Source organism: Odocoileus virginianus, chromosome 6 (genome assembly GCF_023699985.2).
Source record: "Odocoileus virginianus isolate 20LAN1187 ecotype Illinois chromosome 6, Ovbor_1.2, whole genome shotgun sequence".
Lineage (NCBI taxonomy): Eukaryota > Metazoa > Chordata > Mammalia > Artiodactyla > Cervidae > Odocoileus > Odocoileus virginianus.
In genome coordinates, this window is record NC_069679.1 from 93,595 (window position 1) to 97,857 (window position 4,263).

Genomic DNA, 4,263 nt, shown 5'->3' on the forward strand with positions numbered 1-4,263 from the left:
ACTGGGAGCCCTGCACCAACAGCAAGTTCTAGAAGGACGACTAGTGAAGCTCACCCCTCAGGCCCCTGTGGTGTCTGCTGGGCTGCCTCCTGCCCGCTGCGTCTGGAACAGCCCAGGCTCCCCAGATAGACTCTAGGAAGTACCTGGCACGCGTTCATTTCCTCTGTTGGTGGGGTTAGCTTCGCTGTGTGGACGCGCACGGCGTTAAACCACGCTCTGAAACCTGCGCGCCTGCACGTGCTCGTGCTGGTCCGCGGTGCCCGGGGGATGCCTCTGCGCCAACACTGCGCAGGTCTGGGGTCTCCAGGGGCCGGCAGACAAGGTGCGATCATTTCAGGTGTGTGGTGGGTAAAACCTGCACGGTGGTTTTTTCTCTCGCTGCCTAAACACGTTACCCCTGACTTGGTGGCTTAGGACAAACATTCCCTCGCTGAGAGCTTGGGCGTGGTCTGTCTGAGCGGTGCTGGCTGAGGGTCCCTCACGAACTTCAGCAGAGGCACCAGCTTCATGGTGGGCTGGGGGTGGGCAGGGGTGGGGCTTCCACGAGGCCCCCTCAAACCCTCAATGGCTCCTCCCCAGGTGGGCCTCGCAGGGGTGACTTGAGCCTCTTTGCTGCATGGTGGGTGGGGGTCGGGGGTGCCTTTTACGAGAGACTCGGAAGCCTCAGGCCATCTCCTCATCTCCTTTAGGGGGAGTATTAGGCTCTAGGTCTTGAAGGGAGGCACCTGAGACCCTCTAGACACTGTGAAACGGTTGCCATGGATACAAACATGAGCAGGTGCAGGAGGATGGATTGCGTACCTCCTGCCAAGTCCCAGAGGGGGCTAGAAACAGCCCCTCTGTTTAAAGCGCCATGTCGTGAATGCCTGGGCGGCCACCAAAGAACAGGCCGCCAAGCTCCAGAGTGAGCCTCTTCCGGTTCGGAGGGTGGGGCCTGAGCTCACTTCCGGCAGGCTTGGCTCCTGGCTGAGGGCCTGCTCACCACGGCCTCGCATGGCCTGTCCTGGGCCTGTGAGCTGGGGAGTTCCCTGGGGACTCTTCGGACACGCTGCTTCTAGGGGATCAGGGCCACACCCTGTGGACCTCATTTAACCTTGACAGCGTTCTTGGGGACCCTCTGCAGATGCAGCTGCACTGGGGGGTTGGGGTGTCAATATACACACACGTTTCAGGGAGACATACTTTCAGTCCACAGCAGCTTTATACGTTTTAACACAAGGAGTGGCGTGTGCTACACACTTTTCTGCACCAGCCTTTTTCACCTACTGTGTATTTCCTGGAGGCCAGGGAACTTTAGAAAGAACACAACTTCAACATCAAAAGAGTCTACAGATAATAACTGCTGGAGAGGTGTGGAGAAAAGGCTAGCCTCCCACACTGATGGTGGGAACGTGAACTGGTACAGCCACGGCGGAGAACAGTATGGAGGGTCCTGAAAGACTAAAAGTGGAACTACCTAGGATCCTGCAGTCCCACTCCTGGGCATATACCCGGAAAAGAGGAAAACACTCATTTGAAAAGATGCATGGATCCCAATGTTCATAGCAGTACTATTCACAACAGCCAAGAAATGGAAGTGACCTACATGTCCATTGACAGATGCATGGGTAATGAGGTATATACACAGTGGGATGTCACTCAGCCATAGAAAGGATGAAGCATTGCCATTGGTAGCAACATGGATGGACCTAGAGATTTTCATACTAAGTAAAACCAGACAGAGAAATACAGGTAGCACATGGTATTGCTTATGTGTGGAGTCTCTAAGAGAGGATACAAATGAACTTATCACAGAAATAGGCTCACAGACATGGAGAAAAAAAACTTGTGGTTACCAAAAGGGAATGAGGAGGAGGGAGGAATAAACTAAGAGATTGGGACTGACATGCGCACTATATATGAAATGGATAAGCGAGGACCTGCTGTATGCCACAGGCAACTATATTTATACCTTACAATAAACCATAAGGAGAAAGTATGAAAAAGGAAAAAAAAAAATAAGCCAAAAGGACATATTAACCTTAGTAGCATTTTCACAGCAAAGGAAACCCTAAATGAAAAAAAAAAAAATTCCTCCGGATAGGAAAAAAAGTTTCAAAACAAAGATCCCCACAAAGATTTCATCTCCAAAACATACAAACAACTCAATCAGCTCAATATCAAAATAAAGCAAAAATACCCACTAGGAAATGAGCCAAAGATCTCAAGGAACATTTTTTCCTGAAGAAGGTCATATACATGGTCATTAAGCACTTAAAAAGATGCTCAGCATCACTAGTGTTTAGAAGAAGGCAAATCAAAAGTCCAGTGAGCTCTCACCTCACCAGTCAGAAAGGCCATCTCAGAGAATCTCCAACAATACATGTTGCAGGGGATGCGGAGAGAAGGGACCTCCCCTGCACTCATGGTGAGAGTGTAAATTGGTACATCCATTAGGCAAAGAGTTTGAAAGTTTCTTTTAAAAAATTAAACCTAGAAGTACCACAGGATCCAGCAATCCCACACTTGGGTATGGATACGGAAAAAACCAAAGTTGGAAAAGACGCAGGCGGCCCTGTGATCACAGCTGCACTAGGTATCGTAAACAAGACATGGCAGCAATCCAAGGGCAGAACACAGAGGAACGGATAAGGATGGGGCGCCTGGACATAATACAGTGTTATTCAGCCAGTAAAAAGGGTCAGATGATGACACTTCCAGCCACAGAGTGGAAGGTAAAGGTGTCATTCTAAATGAAGTAGGGGAGACAGGGCAAGACAAGAGTCATATGGTATCACTTCTAGGTGGAATCTAGAACTGGAAACAGATGCACTTCTTTACCAATGAGGAAAGGCCTCACAGACTTATGGTTCCCAAGGAGGAAAAGAGGAGGGAAGGGAGAAACGAGCTGGTTCAGATTAACATACACACACTACTCTTTACAAAATCATCCACAAGGGACCCCGTGCATAGCACAAGGAACCTTCCTCAACACTCTGTATAACTTATAGGGGAAGAGAACCTGGAAAAGAACATGATGTGCCCAGCTATCCATGAGTCAAGTGCTTGGAAAGACACCCCCAAACTCATTACTGTGCTCAGTTGCTCAGTCGTGTCTGACTCTTTGCACCCCTTGGACTGTAGCCTCCCCGTCTCCTTTGTCCATGGAATTTTCTAGGAAAGAATGCTGGAGTGGGTTGCCATTTCCTCCTTCAGGGATCTTCCTGATGAAGGGATCAGATCTACATCTCTTGTATGTTCTGCATTGCAGGCAGATTCTTTACTGCTGAGCCATACCAGGGAAGACCCACTCATTATTAAATCAATGCTGATCAAATCTACACTGAGGAATGCCCTCCCACCAGTCAGGATGGCCATCATCAGAAAGATCTCCAAAGAATAAATCCTGCAGAGGATGTAGGGAAAACGGAATCCTCCTGCACTCTGAGTGGGGCGCACAAGGGTGCAGCCAAGATGGGAAACAGCGAGGAGGTTTCTGATGAAAGGAAACAGAGGGACCATGGGGTCCTGCAGCCCCACTTCTGGGCTCAGATCTGGAGAACATCACAATTTGAAATGATACGTGCACCCCTGTTTTCAGGGAAGTGTCAGGAAGCATTTAAGAGGAGGCTTCCTGTGTGCTGTTTTGGATCTGTCATGAATCCTCTGTTCCTTATGAGGAGTGGCATGCTGCTCCTAGGGCTGAGGAATGCACGCATTTCCTTCGTTAGTTTCTCCATATGGTGATAAGTAACTATTTATGACCGTCTTCCTTTTTATGAACCATACGGTAAAAGTGATTGTTTATGACTCTCTCTCTCTTTGGTATGGATTGCCGTATGTTTCCTTGATAATTTGTAAGTCTGGACTTTTGATTTTTATCTTTTCTGAAAAAAGCTACCTTGTAAGACAGTATATGTACACACACTATGTTGAATAAAACACCTTTGCTCCATCAGAGCTTCGGTCCCCGTGTCTTTCTTTCCTTTCTCTCTCTCTCTCTCTCTCTCTCTCTCTCTCTCTCTCTCTCTCCCTCTCCCTCTCTCTCTCTCTCTCTCTCTCTCTCTCTCTCTCTCTCTCTCTCTCTCTCTCTCGCTAATTCCTTGGAGTGCGGAGGCCCGCTGAGCTCACTTTCTTGCCTGGGCTTCTAAGACCCTCTGGAGAAGGCACACTGTGACTTCATCCCCTCTAGAGGGTGCCCAGTGCCTACATGAAGCAGTGCAAGCTCTTTGTCAAGAGCTTTATTGGTTTTCTGTGTAAACCAAGGAATATCATCCTCTTTCT

The 4,263-nt window shown here is 48.7% G+C and overlaps 1 long non-coding RNA gene across 1 annotated transcript; it reads left to right on the top strand.

The window, feature by feature from the left end:
* Window positions 1-260: 260 nt before the first annotated feature.
* On the top strand, window positions 261-3,937 carry LOC139035462 (uncharacterized). Its single transcript, XR_011488064.1, has 2 exons — window positions 261-337; window positions 3,251-3,937. It is a non-coding gene; the product is annotated as an uncharacterized lncRNA (long non-coding RNA).
* The last annotated feature ends 326 nt before the right edge of the window (window positions 3,938-4,263 follow it).